The 15,402-nt window shown below is 44.6% G+C and overlaps 1 long non-coding RNA gene across 1 annotated transcript; it reads left to right on the forward strand.

Annotated features, from left to right (window-relative positions):
- Positions 1–838: 838 nt before the first annotated feature.
- On the forward strand, positions 839–12,092 carry LOC149327017 (uncharacterized). The gene is made up of 3 exons (XR_016286151.1): positions 839–1,422; positions 2,506–2,579; positions 11,945–12,092. It is a non-coding gene; the product is annotated as an uncharacterized LOC149327017 (long non-coding RNA).
- Positions 12,093–15,402: the final 3,310 nt, after the last annotated feature.

The following is a 15,402-nucleotide window of genomic DNA, read 5'->3' on the forward strand; positions in this document are numbered from 1 at the left end:
TCTCTTTTTTACACGTGCATTTGTTGAATTGACAGTTTCAGAAAATTTTTTTAAAAAGTAACGACTTGGGCTTAGATTATCATTAGCAAAATATTTGAGAAAAAGTTTAACTTCATTGTTCACAAAATAATAAATTGCAGGTTTGCAGAGCCCTCCATGCCTGAATCCGAACACTCAATTTCATTCAGAAAATTTTATTGAGCGTGCATTTCAAGACATATACTAATTCAATTAACAAATTGTTAACCACATAGCTGGCCACACAGCTTCTTTGTAGAAGGGTTACGAATACAAATATATACACAGAATATTTCGACAAGGCTGCACTCTTATACATGCACCTCGGTACACAATTACCAGTACAACACTGTTTTTCAAAATAGAAATGCAGATATATATAAACACAATATGAGGATATAAATTACACAGCATATTTCATACTAAGAATTGATTTGGTTTTCACGTTGGATGAGAGAACTCCACTATAAAAAATGCACACCTTCACTGTAGTCTCAAGAAAGCATATAACGTGGAGGTTGTTCTCTCGACGCGCGTTTCAACGCTGCCGCCTCTCACGTCGTGCTGCCGATCAAACAGCGTCACCATGTTTTTACGACAACCTACTCTCTACGACTGCTACGTTGTGTATTTTGTTAGCCTTGCTGATCTCCCATCAATATAAAAAAAAACTTCCCCATACAAACAGAAATCGGCATGTAGTTTCGTGAATGAGCAAAGCAGCAATCCATACTGCCGTGAGAACTGAGGCATTTTTCAACCGCAGCGCAAGCAACAGGTCGTTAATTCGAGCGTTTCTACCAGTGGTAATTGCTCGCAATCGCTGCAATTTCTGTGGATGCCGATACGGCTGAATACCCAATAAAAATACCAAAATAAAATAAAAAGTAGGATACAAGCTTTTTCACAACGAAACCGAAACAAAAACTGGTTGTCACCGCCAGGTGGCTGCCGGTAGCTGTTTTTCTGTATAACCCTCATGGCGGTTCGGGTGCTGCGTCGCGTGCATCGCGCTTCGGCGCTTGCTACAATTCGCTACTTGGATTGTGAGCCGTCGTGAACTGTGTTGTGGTTTGCGTGTGTTTCTTCTTGCTCAAGGGTGCACAATCGCGCAGTGCGGTCGACGTAGCCTATTCGAGGCAAAGTGTCATTTTTCTGGTCTCTCTAACTTTTCAGTCTGTGCGCTTCTTTGTGTAGTCCAGGATGGGTGTCCAGGCACAAAGACGCGCGGGCAGTGTCGCGGTGGAAATGTTCCAAATAAGGCCCGGAATATTTTCTTCTGTGTGACTACGTGGTAGAGAGTGCCGGCTACGTAGCACTCGTGCTGAAATCTCACTGGTTGGTGTAGTGCCCGTGACACGAAGGCAAACAGCGTTCTGCACGACTACGCAATCATCTGAAAAGGTAAGCAGTACTCGTGCATTATCCGAAGCATATAATGCTGGAACGGTGACCTGTCGTACTGCTGCAGTATTCGTGTTCAATGCTATAAAAAGCGTTTAAGGCGCTTTTGTTGTCGCCGCGGTGAGTTGCTCTGCCAAGAATTGTCGCTGTCGGTACTTGTTTTGGCGAAGGGGATGCGACCGTGCGTGCGCTAGCTTTGCATGATTTTGGTATGCGCATGTTTGCGCGTTTTGTTTCTTGTTGAGCACAGATTTGTCCTCGTATATGCCTCGTTCTACGCGTTTCTGCCCATTCTTGTTCACACCACCGCGCACGTTTCAAGGACCGGCACTTTGGCTGTGCGTAAAATGCATGATTGTCTTTCAAGATAGCGTTAGCACTTTGAGGGGGATTGAAACACTTTTTATTCGCCGCGGTTTTTGCTTGGCCCTAGACTGTTGAACCTTAGGTCGTGGGGTCGATCCTGATGGCAGTAGCCGCATTTCGATTTAGGTGAAATGAAAAAAAGAATGCCCCTGTGCTGTGCGATGTCAGCTCACGTTAAGAAATTCTAGGTGGTCTAAATTAATCCGGAACCCTCCAATACGATCAGTGCCCATTTTCCGCATCTGAATTCAAACCCCACTATAAAGAAAGCACTGTCTCAGGTTGCAGTTACCAACGAAAGTTAATTTCCGGCCGTCAGGATCTAATTTTTAAATGAGTATGTGAAGATTTTTTTTTTTATGATACCGATAGCGTTTCTGGCTACCCAGAGTATAGGATCTTGCATTTCGATCACTCTGCTGTTTGAAAATTGGTTTCTGAGGAAAACAAGCGACGCAATAATTGTCTCAGTTATTACGATGTTTATCTACGCTTTCGAACGCAGATTTGTTTTGCTCATAGCAAGATTCCTTTACTAGTGCTAGGGGAACTGATGCATTTTAAACAGGGTAGTTTTCCTTTGTATTGAGGCGTATACTTGGGCAAGTATATTTTTCCTGATCTTTTTACATTCATGTGATATTCACTGTTGGACCGAGATCGCATGCTTGTTTTTGTACTCCTGTCATAGTGATAATGGGAAATTGGTATCCGCAGGTGGCACATCTGTCTTCCAGTCCGAGTCAATGGCATGGATTTTGTGGCCACCAGATGAAGTCAAAAGCTGTGTTGTAAGTTGTTACTGCATTGTGCTTTGTTCTTGTGGTTGCCATGAAATGTTCTCTTACTTTCATTGTTCTTTTCCTTAATGCTACTGCTTGGAGCAGTTTGGATAGCTCTGGCCTGATATGTTTACATGTTTATATGAGTAATATTAGTTGGCTGTCACAATGGGCCGGTTGCAGGCCATTTGAAGTTTTACATTCAATATTGCTCGTCTTTTAACCGTTGCATTCTATGCATGAAGTGCGAAATGTCTGCATGTTTTTGGCTGCATTATGTGATACTATTTGACTACGAATATTAACATTATGATGCATGTGTGTTAACTTAAATATGTGTTTTTATGCCACTCATCGCAGGTCACAGATGTAAAAGAAAAAGTGCACACATGAGAACTGGTTTCATTACTGCTGCCTTGTTTTTGCTAAGCATGGAGAGCTGAGCTAATTGGTTCTGGGTAGAATTATGAGACATCATTCCAGTGTACAAAAACACATGAACGAAGAGAGTAGACTCCATAGACCCCATACTTCAACTGAGGTTGATTCCACAACATGAGCTTTTTACATGCAAAGTGGTACTAGTGACCCCTGTGGCTGAAAAGTGTTTCCTCGACCAGGTAACAATTATTCAATGTTGCAAAAACAAAAACAGGCGTAAGGTTAGCTTGTCACTCAAGTTGAATGCATTGGCGTGACTAAACATTGCCTACCTGGCTGACCCAACACACATTTGCGTTGAGATAATCTATTTCTTTTTCTGCCTGCCTGCTCCAGTCGCCTTACTTCGGCATTGACGCTGTCACGACTCTGTGACAGCATCAATGCGCAAGTAAGGAGACTGGAGCAGGCAGTTTTCACAGGAGAAATTGTAGCCTTAGTGGTAGAAAGCCAGGTTCGAGAGATGAAGTGTGCTGGGCAGCGCAAGCCGGAAGACAACGCACATTCGCAACAGTGACCTGTCATTGTGCCCTATTGCCATCAGGTGTCACACCGCCTCAAGAAGGCCAGTGACAAACACGATGTACATGTCGTATTTTCAGCTTGGGAAAGCTGGGATGCATGTGCCACCTGATAAATGACGTTACGAAAAAGCCTGCCTACAAAACTAAGCACACCAAACCCCTGGTTAAACATGAGGTTGACATGGTGTACAGCATCCTCCTTGCCTGTGGCAAACATTACATTAGACAGACGAGGCTTGCATCAATGAACGCTTGCTTGAACATTGCAGGACAGCTGATTCATTAAGTGGCAGAGGTCATTTAGCTGAGCACATTCGCCTTTGCTCGCACAAGCGAGCATGCAAGGCGTTTTTGAAAGAAACACATGCCTTGTGCAAGTTTAGCACTTGAAAGGGCTGGGAAATTTTTTAAGCCTTTTGTATCTCTGTTGAAAAAGAGAATTACGTCAGCAGCCCTTCTGCAGCGCTCCAGAAAAAGAAATAGATTATCTGGAGGCAAATATGTTTGTTGGGTCAGCCAGGTAGGTGATGCATAGGCGTGCCGATGTGTTTAATGTGAGTGGCAAGATACCTTTACCCTATGTTTTTTTGTGTTTTGGTTTTTGCCGTCCTGAATAATTGTTAACTGGTGGCGGAAATACTTTTCAGCCCCAGGGATCACTAGTACCCCTTTGCACATAAAAAGCCTGTGTTGTGGAATAAACCTCAGTTGAAATATGGTGTCCATGGAGTCTACTCTCTTCATCCGTGTGATTTTGTGTGCCGGAATGATGTCTCATAATTCTCCCTTGTTTTCAGTGAATAAGGAGGGCTTCTGGTGTCTCTTTTTTTGTATGTGATGGTTATAACAAAGTGGCTACCCATAAACTGTCATTTTGGGCTTAATTGAAGGATCCTTGGGAATTTGTTTGACAGCATATTCCATGGGCACTTTCTTGAGAAAAATCAGTTATTTGTTACCCATTTCACTGCATTAACCATTGCTTCTCATCATGTCTCGAAAGTCATTGATAAGCACAAGCTTTCGAGTACCTGAGGGCTGTGTGAGAAGCCTTCTGACATACTTTAAACTACTGAGGATATCTGAAGACAGATTTTACCAATAATTGTTAGCCAATCCAAACCTCTTGGTTCTATCCCTGACAACCTGAAGCTGACCTGTCAATAATTAAGGCTGGAAACCGTTCTGATACCCAAACTGTTCTCCTATTTTATTGATGTGCATTTTGCATGAACTGTTAGAGCACGAAATGAGTCCGCATATTACTTGCCACCATAATTCAAACTAATATTTCTATACCAGTCATCACGGCTCCCATTCTCTTTACTAATGTGCAATCCAACTTTTTGAATTCACAACAGATTTTCACCCAAATTTAGATTCTTTATTTTAGGCAAGTGTCATCGACTTGAATTTCTCCAAAGCTTTTCATGTTTGTCATTATAACCTTTTAGCTACACTCTCATGCTTGAGCCTTCATTCTTTGATATTAGTGTAGATTCATTGCTTCCTGTTCTACGGCTGGCCTTAAAAAACTATTGTACTTCTTCTCTTATGAAGCCCAGCATATCAATATGCAAAATCATAAGGCGTCCCTCATCCTGAGTCACTTTGGGATGTTAAACCCCCATAAACCAAACCAAGCACATTACTAAAGTACATTAATATTAGCCATTCAATAACAGTCTTTGTCTTTATGTCCAAACCTTGTCTTTATGACTGCATTATTCTGAAGGATGCCCCAACTATCTCAGCTACTCTGACTGTATTGACTTTTGCAAGACAGATGAATGGGCTTGTTTGTAATTCATCGTGTCAAAACAGCGCAAAGAAGAGAAAGATGAGGAAGGAATGCGACGGTGCGAGTGCTGACTTTCAAGAAGGTTTATTGGAAAGCACATCAAAATATATACACTGTGGCCTAAAAAAAGAATGAAGAAAGGGCGCCTTGTAACATTCACTTTGGATCTGTCAAAAACAAAACGAAAGTTGAATATGAAGCATTTAAGAGCATGAACTCTTTCTTAGGGAGCGATAAAGAAGGTGTGTTAACACATTGATTGCGTTTTTTCTACAATTTCAGTGGCCTCGATCATCTCATGCACAAACATTTCTGTGTCTGTCTAGCACAATGCAGCACAAGAAATTACGCCTCACAGCATAAAGGATGTGGCAAACGATCGCAGTCGCGACAATGAAACATCAGATTCCCCCTGCTAGCTTTGTTCACATCGTAACGGTGGTCTTTTGACCTCTCATTGGCACCTCTGCTAGTTTCTTGCTGAAGTTGATACATTAGCCAGATGGTTCAACTTTAGATTATTACATAGTTTCTTGGCTCTGGACATTGCTATTAACAAATCAGCTGTTGTGTGACACTTGAACTCAGAATTAACTGCCTCCGTTGCCTTGGACAGAAAGACGCCTTTAGACATGACCACAAAACCACCTTCTTTATCAGCAGTTGAATGCGATAGGGCCCACCGTCTTAAACCCGTTACAGTTCAGCCTGCGGGCAAGTTCCTGGCATGGTTCAAACCACGACACCCCATCAACCAACGCCCCCTGAAACACACCTGTCACGCTCAGGTCCAGGCACAGGAAGGCAAGACGTCAAAGTATGGCAAACAGCTCCAGAATAGTCCTCTTCGAAGGAACAATGGCAAATTTTGGCCCGTATATGCTTCAAGCAGCAGACGAGGCAGCAACTCAGTGTCGACATTGTGCACCTTGTTTTCAGACACTCGTGCCTTGGCTTCTCTGCTCCGGGCTAGTGAGCGCAAAGTGGCTGCAAAGTGGCATTCCAGATGGCTTTCACCTGGTCAACGGTGCGTGACACCGTCAACCAGCCACTCCCTGGCTTGTTTTCAGGCACAAGAGTTTGACAACAAGGTGCGCACCTTCAGCTTGGAGTCGCTGCCTCGTCTGGTCCTTGAAGTGCTTATGGACCAAAATTTTCCGTTCCTCCGAAGAGAACTATTGTGGAGATGCTTGCCATGGTTTGACGAGTTGCCTTTTCCACGCACAGACCTGAGTGTGACAGGTGTGTTTCGGGATGTTTTGATGCAGTGTCACGGTTTGAACCCTCTTTAGGAACTTGCCCACAGGCCGAACTGTGTCGTATTTAAAAGGGTGGGCCCTCTTGCTTTCAACTGCTGATAAACAGTGGTTTTGTGGTCGTATCGAAAGGCGCCTTTCAGTCCAAGGCCACAGATGCAGTGTATTCTGAATTTGAGTGCCACTTACTATCTGATTTGTTAAAAGCAAAGTCCAGTGCCAAGAAACATTAACAATCTAGAGTTTAACCATCAGGCTAATGCCATCAACTTCAGTAAGAAAAATTGTCCAGCTATCTTCTTTACCGCAAAGACCCATAAAGGTGACTGCTCCTTGAGGGTTGTAGTTTAAGAGAATGGAACCTGTCAGAAACAAATCGCCTTCTCTTTGCGACATAAAATTAAGTTGCTGCGCATTGATGACTCCTCTCGTGTAACATCTGCAGAGAAAGTAACGCAGTTTCTACACAATAACTCTCGCACCAGTTTCATGGGGTGCTATGTTGACATAAGGATTTATATTACGCCATCCCTCAATCAGGATCAATAATGTGTTGAAGAATTCATTAACCTAAATGGAGCAGTGGCATTCCAAACGTCTCAGGCGTTTTGGTGAATAATTTTGTCGCACTTTTAAGCTCATACCTTCAGTCCACCTTTATTACATTTCAGAATAGCTTGTTTTTGCAAAAAAAAATTATTAGCGCCGCTGTTACGTGGCTTATTGCAGGATCTCCAATCCTGACGAAGCATTGTCTAAGGTGAGAGAGGAGTTCAGTCAAAGCCTCAGTCCACTTTGAATCACCACTGAAATTATAGAGGATAATATGTCATCACATTTATTGGATCTCAATCTTGGGTGGTTACACTTGTTGGGCTTACGAGCCAAGGGAAAACAAGCTACTTTTACCATTTTCTTCGGTTCAGTCTAAGCTGGTCAAGAGGTGTCACTAACCTTTGCTTCAAAAATTCCTTAATGAAATCCTGTTTGATTGCCATGACATCCAGTTTTGCCCAGCTCATATGCCGTTTGTCCTTTACTGGATATTCAGAACCTTTGTCAGTGTCTTTAGCCGATTGCTTTAAGCAGAAGTTGAAACATTCTTTTTGTGCCCCCGTCGAGACTGTAACTCCCAAAAGGAAGTTTGTACGTACCTTTCCCTACATCCACAATTGGTCGCACCGGTTAAATAGGCAGTCGAGTTGGCGTCGACATTGTTTTTCTAACCCTATGAAGTTTCAGTACCTGTAGTCAACCGAGATTATCCATCAGAGTCTCTTCGTGCACTGCACAGAAGACATAGTGTGTTCGAACGCCTTGAAATGCGGCTATGTTTACATTGGGAAAACAGGCAAGTGTGTCACTGAGAGGTTTAAAAGACCACCACGACGATGTGAACAAAGCTTGCGGGAGATCTTTGATGATTCACTGTCGCAATTGCAATTGTTTGCCAGATCCTAAACGCTGTGAACCGGAATTCATGTTCTGCATTTTGCCTGACAGACACAGAAAAGTTTGTGCGTGAGATAATCGAGGCCACTGAAATTTAAAAAAAAACCGCAATCACTGTGTTAGCACACCTTCTTTATCGCTTCCTAAGGAAGAGTTCATGCTCTTAAATGCTTCTTTGTCAGTTTTTGTTTTGTTTTACACTCATGCAATGTGGTTGACACAAAGTGCCCTTTGTTCGTTGTTTTTTTAGGCCACAGTGTATATATTTTGACGTGGTTTCCAATACACATTGGCGATAGTCAGCACTCATGCCATCATATTTATTCCTTCGTTGTCCTTGTCTTGTCTGCATTGTTTTGTCACAACGTATTGACCTCCTTTCCCACCTCTAGGGTTAATGGTATGGAGAAACCTTAACCAGATGCAGCCCCACATACTTGGAGCATGTCACGATACATGCTGCTGGCACCACAAGGGCACTCGGGTTTATCAGGAGATGTCATGATCTGTGTGCTCTTGCCATGCTGCGCAGTTTATGCATAAAAATTTTATTGATTCCAAACTGAAGTATTCCCTAGCTCTTTCAATTTTGCACCAAACTGTTTGATGCTACGCCACCAACTCCCTTTAATCCAACAGCGACACTTGGTACAGCATATGTGTAATCAGTCATCTCATTTGACCACCAGACATCACTGCATAAAAGGGGAAACGCTCGTTTAGGTGTGTTCCATATACTCTACAATACTTTTCCACAACTTAATGTTAAATGTTGCTGCCCCGCTTCAGACCAGGATGCCATCACAACTAAATCAAGAAATTTTTCCTGTTCCCATTGAAGAATAAATCAAATCAAAGTTTATTTCCCATCTAGCACTACAGATTGAGGAATCGTAGAAAAAAGCTGCCCTTGGGCAGCTTGACGAGTCTACAATCCTTATTATTGACAGGGAGGCAACACAAGAGTTTATACAATTTTAAAAAACAAGCACATCAAGGAAGCACCGGAGAATACACGAAACAGCAATATGTATACATAATGAAACTTAAACAATGTTATGCAAAAACAAATTATGTAGTTCATGACGTGAAAAAGAAAACAAATCGAGGTTAATGTGGATATACCTATTTAGAAGAGATGGAAGTGTGTACTGAAGGCATTCCCTACCAAGATTTAGTCGAGGTGTTGGCACTGTCCATTCTTCGCCACGTCTTGTTGGATAGACTGATTCTTTTTTCCTTAGTTCTGCAAAATTTTTAAGATTTGTTACATTCTTCTTGATTTCTGTTTTAAAAGTAACACTGAGGCGATATAAAGATTATGTGCTTTAATAACTCTGGAATGACAAAAGAAAGCTGCACTGGGATGTCGGAACGGTAAATTATATGCATTTCGGAGATATCTTTTTTGCATTAAATGAAAACGTTCAAGGTTAGTGAATGTTGTAGTGCCCCACACCAACTGGCAATAGTTTAAATGCGAGTTGAATATTGAATTGTATACCAGCATCTTAGTTTTTGTGGGAAGTATGTATTTTAGACGGCCTATAACACCAGTGATTTGAGCTATTTTTTTCAAGATATAATTGACATGATAATCCCATCACATACTGGCAGAAAATATGACCCCAAGGCATTTAAACTGCTCAACAATTTCTACAGCCCGCGAGTTTAATATAATATTCTCGTGCAGTGGGATAACTTTATTTTTCGGCCTAAATATGACAGCTTTGGTCTTACTCTCATTTATTTGCATCAGGTTAACTGCAGACCAGACCTCAAGAGGCATTGTGGCATTACATTGTTTGATAAGTTGATGAACATTTTCACCCGAAAAAAATACGCTCGTATCGTCTGCATAGATGGAAAACTTTGTATTATCGCTAATGTTGACAATATCGTTTCGGTAAATATTGAAGAGTAGAGGCCCTAGCGTACTGCCTTGGGGGACACCGTAGAAGAGCGGCTTCGGTTCAGACTGTATACCATTTATGTACACCACTTGCTGTCTAAACGACAAATAAGAACTTAACAATGAGAGCGCTTTTCCTCGGATACCATAGTAGTGTAATTTATTTAGTAAGATTTTATGATTTACCAGGTCAAAAGCCTTTGAGAAGTCCACAAATACACCAATGACAATAGATTTGTTTTCAAGTTGCTTTATTATATATTCCTTTTGTTGGAGTAATGCAAGTTCAGTGGATTTGCTTTTGCAGAAGCCAAACTGAAATGGTGTTAGCAAGTTAAATTTATGGATGAAATTTGACATTCTTAGATGCAGCATTTTCTCAAATGCTTTCGAAAACACTGGCAAAATAGAGATTGGTCTGTAGTTGGCGAGGGCGTTGCGATCTCCTTTATTGTAAAGAACAACAACTTTTGCTAATTGCATTTTTTTCGTAAAAACTGCAGTTTCTAAACAGATGTTAAAGATGTGAGCAATTATGGGAGCAATTGTGTCAACTACATGCTTGACTGGCCGTATTTGGATATCATCAATGTCACAGCTACTGCTATTGTTAAGATTTGTTATCACCGACACTACTTCGTCTACCGTGACTGGGTGCAGAAAAATTGTTTCATCATTCTGAATTCGAACATATTTGCAAGCGTCAGATCCGGCAGCACGTGTTATAGCACGGGTAGCCAAGCTCGTTAAAAAAGTATTGAATACATTAGCCAGTTCGACGCCAGAAACTTCCTTTCCATCAATATTTAATTTTGTTAATGCAGTGCGTGAACTGTCCCGCTGCAGAAGTGTATTTAATCTCGACCATAGTACACCATTTCGAGCATTCTTAACATTTAGAAGTGACACGTGATAGGCTGTTCGTGCAGACCGCAGTTTTTTAGTCAATTTGTTCCTATATTTCTTAAATACCGCAAGGTCCTCAACCTTCCGGCTGCTCAAAAATTTTCTGTACAGCTTGTCTTTCATTCGTATTTCTCCGCGAAGCTCTGGCGTTACCCATGGCTTGCGGATTCTGCGACTTTTCACGCGTGTTACAAGAGGAAAGCAGTCGTGATATATCTGTTTAAAGCAATCGACAAACGTATTATAGGCAACATTTGCATCATGAAGTTCAGCTATCTTACTCCAATATACTTTCATGAGCGCATCCCTAAAGGATTTCAATGATGATTCTGTAATAGCTTGGTATGTGATTGATGTGGACTTACTTCCTATTGTACTAGCGTTCTCAATGCAAGCAAACACAGGAAGATGGTCACTAACACAACAAGATAAAACACCAGAAAAAGCATTCAGCTGCATAGAGTTAGTAATAATTAAATCGAGAACAGAATGGCCTTCGCTTGTGACTCTACCTTCACCACATTTTCATTGCATGTGGTCCCTCAAAATTATGGAAATAAGTGATATCGCTTGGAGCATTGACAATGGTTTGTTTTACCTTTTCTTTGCTGCTGTTTTTATTTTTTGCAACTGATGTATCAATGGATTGTATGCCTCTTTTCGTAGTGTATCGTCTGCGACATCTCAGCTGTGCTACTGCAGTCACCCTTCTGATGTTACCTTTATATTATCCCTCTTATTAATACCCCACTAAAAGCCTTCAGAGGACAAAAAACGATGGCTTTTTTATTTTGCTCATTATGGCACACGTCAGGCTTATGTTTAGGGATATAGGAGAGGCCTTTGTCTTGCAGTGGTGCTAGTTATGCTGCTGATGATGGTACTTGATGACGAGCATATGATATATTGAATAAGAACCTCAAATTATTTTTCTTTTTGAGTGCGAATAGCTTCAGTAGTTCTTGATTTAGGCTCACTTTATTCCTGTGGCCACAATACGGAGTTTACTTTTTTAGCACTCTAATACTGGCAAGAATAAAAACTTGTGGATCCTAATTCTTTCATTTCAATCTTTTCTGCAGAGTGCATCGCCCAGTTTTCCCAAGCCCTCATGCACCGGTGGTACATCAACAAGGCTGTTTCATGGGGCCCAGCTGCATTGACAAGTGGCTAAAGAAGAGCAAGAGGAGCATGAACACAAAATAAAACTGGCTGTAGGAGCTTCATCTATTTTGAAATTTGCTGTCTCATTGCGACAGACATAACATTGCTGCATGGCCCCTGCCCCAACATCTCCCAGTCATTCCAACATGCCCAGTCATTCCAACCTGCCCAGTATTCCAACCTGCCCAGTCATTCCAACATGCCCAGTCATTCCAACCTGCCCAGTCATTCCAACATGCCCAGTATTCCAACATGCCCAGTCATTCCAACGCATTTTCCATTACCATAATCCACCAAGGTTTCCAGTGTTGGTTTCCAATATTTACATCATTGCCTTTTTTTCCAATAGGGACCCTCTTGACCCGGGCACATTCTGCGGTACAGATGGCGTGGACGTCGAGGACTGGCTCTCGCTTTATGAGCGTGTTAGCCAGCACAACAGGTGGGACGCCACGCTGATGTTGGCCAATGTGATATTTTATCTTGCCGGCACCGCACGCGTCTGGTTCGAAACCCACGAAGAAGAGATTCCCACGTGGGATTCCTGCAAGCAGAAGTTCCGCGACCTGTTTGGGAAACCAGTTGGCCGTCAGCTTGCTGCAAAAAAAGAACTTGCAGCTCGCGCCCAAACGGCCACTGAATCATATATTACATACATTCAAGACGTCTTGGCACTGTGCCGAAAGGTCGATCCCAACATGACCGAAGGCGACAAGGTAGGCCACATTCTTAAAGGCATTGCCGACGATGCCTTCCACCTCCTTCTATGCCGGGACTGCTCTACGGTTGACTCCGTTCTGCAGGTGTGTCGACGCTTCGAGCAGGCCAAGCACCGGCGCATTGCACACCGCTTTGACCGCCTGCCTAACACTGCTGTCAGTTCCACGTGCGAGGATCTGCCGACACTGAGGCAGCCTTCAAACCCTGACAACGTGACTCGCATCGTGCGCCGTGAACTGGAGGCCCTGGCTCCTGTTACGACCAACGCGCCTTTGTCGGACAACACCCTGGCCACAATATCCCTCACTCAAGATGCCGTCCGCCAGGAGGTCGCCAACTTGGGCATGCCCTCCAGCCATCGTCCCGTCGAACCTCGGAGTGCGAGCCCCATCTCTCCCGTGGTCGCTACTGCTACGGCCCGCAACATCTTCGTCCCAAGTTACACAAGGTATCGGAATCTGGATGAGTGGCGTACCCCTGACGACCGGCCGATCTGCTTTACGTGCTCGCGCGTAGGCCACATCTCTCGCCACTGCCGCAGCCGTTAGTCCGCACCTCCCCGACCTTTGCCCTACGTCGACCGCCGTTATGACTACGGACCCCGCCGCTTCACGCCTCGGAATGACCCACCCAGCGCCGAGTCCACACCGCCTCCTGATAGAACCAGCCGCTCTCCCTCCCCGACAGCCCACCGTTCCCGCTCACCTCTTCCGCACCGCAGTTACTCACCGTCCTCTGCAGGCCGCTTCGCGGGAAACTAGCCAGTGCAGCTCCCGGAGGTGATGCTGCATTGGTGCCCCGACCTGAAAATCCCCTACTGACCCAGCCTTCGCCCTGTAATCTGCTCGACGTTTTTGTGGACGGTGTTCCTGTTTCTGCCCTCATTGACACTGGTGCCCAAGTCTCGGTTCTTAGCTCATCCTTTTGCCGTCGCCTCAAAAAAGTTCAGACCCCTGCCGTTTCGCCCACCGTTCGCGTTGCCGATGGCAGCACTGCTGCCGTCACTGGCCTGTGCACTGCCCGCGTCACTCTTGCCGATCATCACATCCCAGTTTTGTTCACCGTTCTCGAACACTGTACTCACAATGTGATCCTTGGTCTAGACTTTCTAACCGCTCACTCTGCCCTTATCGACTGCTCCAGCGGCCTTCTACGATTGGACCTGCCTCACAGCTCAGCCGACACACCCTCATGCTCCACGCCCCGCCTTCGCTCCACCGAGTACGCTCGCCTGACCCCCGACTCTGCCGTTTATCTGCCTATGTCACCATTTCCTGCGGTTCCTGATGGAGATTATCTTGCCTGCCCACTCGCCGATGTCCTTCTCTCCCGCAATGTTGTTCTTCCGCACCTCATCGTGAGCGTCACCAAGAATAGCAGCTACCTTCCTGTCCTCAACTTCAGCTTGTCACCACAAGTTCTTCCTGTAGGCATATCGCTTGCTACTTTGTCTTCTCTCGCCGACTGTACCGTCACTGCTCTCTCACCTGGACCGCCTTCTACTGTCTCTCAAGCGCCCGACATCCCGGCCAACGTTCCGCAATCCATTTCTGCGATGATTGCTTTTGACCTGAGCCCTGAGCATGCACAGGATCTTCACAACCTTTTGGTGTCCTACACCGACATTTTTGACTTCGGTTCTGCTCCTCTGGGTCAAACATCGGTAGTGACTCACCGCATTGACACCGGCGATGCAAGACCTATACACCGGAGGCCTTATCGTGTGTCGCTACCAGAGCGCCAGGTCATCCAGCGGGAGGTGGACAAGATGTTGGCCAACGATATCATCGAGCCTTCAAACAGCCCTTGGGCATCTCCTGTCGTGCTCGTGAAAAAGAAAGACCAAAGTTGGCGGTTTAGCGTCGACTATCGTCATCTCAACAATGTCACGAAGAAAGACGTCTATCCCCTTCCGCGGATAGATGATGCCCTGGACTGTTTACATGGCACCCGCTACTTTTCTTCCATCGACCTTCGTAGCGCGTATTGGCAAATCTCTGTTGACGCAAGAGACCGCGAGAAAACAGCTTTCGTCACCCCTGATGGCCTTTACCAATTTAAGGTCATGCCCTTCGGCCTTTGTAACGCCCCTGCCACATTTGAACGGATGATGGACTTGTTACTCCGGGGCTTCAAGTGGACGACCTGTCTTTGTTACTTAGATGATTTAATTGTTTTCTCGCCCTCTTTTGAAACCCACCTGCTTCGCCTTTCGTCCATCATGGCACTTTTCCGCCGCGCAGGTCTTCAACTCAACTAAAAAAAAAATGTACTTTCGGCCGCCGCGAACTCAAAGTCCCCGGCCATTTCGTGAATGCGAGTGGCATACAACCTGACCCTGATAAAGTTCGTGCCGTCAGTGCTTTTCCCTGTCCCCGCTCGCCCAGCGATGTCCGCAGCTTCATCGGTCTCTGTTCCTACTTTCGCCGGTTCGTCCCGAACTTCGCAGCCGTCGCTCGCCCTCTCACCAATCTGTTGCAGAAAGACGTTCCTTTTTCCTGGGGGCCAGAGCAGGCTACTGCATTCTCCAGCCTTATCGCCGTCCTCACGAACCCTCCTGTATTGGCCCATTTCAACCCGTCTGCCCCGACTGAACTTCGCACCGATGCCAGTGGTCACGGAATTGGCGCCATCCTTGCTCAGCGACAACGCGGCC

The sequence above is a fragment of the Amblyomma mixtum genome, chromosome 10 (genome assembly GCF_055824585.1).
Source record: "Amblyomma mixtum isolate Tamu chromosome 10, ASM5582458v1, whole genome shotgun sequence".
NCBI classification, from domain to species: Eukaryota; Metazoa; Arthropoda; class Arachnida; order Ixodida; family Ixodidae; genus Amblyomma; species Amblyomma mixtum.